Here is a 1,463-nt window from a genome sequence, read left to right as displayed (position 1 = left end):
TTTGGTGCTGACTTGGTATAAGACTGAATAAAAAGAGATTAGTGATAATCTTTATCTTATGAATCATATGAAGTTATAGAAAGTTTGGTGCAAACTTGGTATAAGACTGAATAAAAAGAGATTAGTGATAATCTTTATCTTATGAATCATATAAAGTTATAGAAAATTTGGTGCTGATTGGTATTAAACTGAATAAAAAGAGATTAGTGATAATCTTTATCTTATGAATCATATAAAGTTATAGAAAATTTGGTGCTGACTTGGTATAAGACTGAATAAAAGAGATTAGTGATAATCTTTATCTTATGAATCATATAAAGTTATAGAAAATTTTGGTGCTGACTTGGTATAAGACTGAATAAAAAGAGATTAGTGATAATCTTTACTTCAATTTGCGGTTTGTGTTTTTTCTCCGACAGTATTTATGAACTACAGTTTGAAAAAATTTCACCTGTGGAGACATCTGGATGACATATTTCGTTCTATGAATTTGGTCCTGTACCAGAATATTGTAACGGTTCAAGAGGTGATTATCAGTGTCTGAGTGGCATTCCTGAGTATAAATGTCTGTGATGGATTAGGACGTGACTGTCAGTGTCTGAGTGGTGTTGCTGAGTATAAATGTATGTGATGGATCATGACGTCACTGTTAGTGTTTGAGTGGTGTTCTTCAGTATGTATGTTTGTACTGGATCAGGACGTGACTGTCAGTGTCTGAGTGGTGTTCCTGAGTATGTATGCTTGTAATGGATCAGAACGTGACTGTCAGTGTCTGAGTGGTGTTCCTGAGTATGTATGCTTGTAATGGATCAGAACGTGACTGTCAGTGTCTGAGTGGTGTTGCTGAGTATAAATGTATGTGATGGATCACGACGTCACTGTTAGTGTCTAAGTGATGTTCCCAAGTAGTCATGCTTGTGATGGATCATGATGTGACTGTTAGTGTTTGAAAGGTGATCCTTAGTGAGCACAGGACTTTGAAGGATATAACCTCAACTTGTACTTTTTGTTATCATGTATAACAGATAACACCTCAAGTCTACTAAGCGTCTGACTCTGATTCGTCAGTACTTCCGATATTGACCGTGTGACTATAGAGTTCATGGTCAGTATACAAAGCGTCTGACTTTGATTCGTCTGTTTATCCATTTCTATAAAACTCAAGATCGGTTTCAAACTAGAAATAATTTCGAGGAAATCATTAAAACTATATCCCATAATCCACCGCGACTACCACTTAAATTTTTTTTCATAGTTTATGAAGATCTTTCGAAGAAAAACTTCCTCATAAATTCGTCCTCTGTTCGTGTCAGGGAGAGTACATTCAACCAAGACGTTTTATATCGATTTGTCGAGGTAGCGTTCTTTTTTTTCTTTAACCTCTGTTTATTACGCACGTCCAATTTTCTAACAAATATTAAAAAAACTAAAGAAAACGCTGTTTATTATTGAACTTATATTAG

The sequence above is a fragment of the Limulus polyphemus genome, unplaced genomic scaffold (genome assembly GCF_000517525.1).
Source record: "Limulus polyphemus unplaced genomic scaffold, Limulus_polyphemus-2.1.2 Scaffold3239, whole genome shotgun sequence".
In the NCBI taxonomy this organism is placed as follows: domain Eukaryota; kingdom Metazoa; phylum Arthropoda; class Merostomata; order Xiphosura; family Limulidae; genus Limulus; species Limulus polyphemus.
This window is presented reverse-complemented; position numbering follows the sequence as displayed.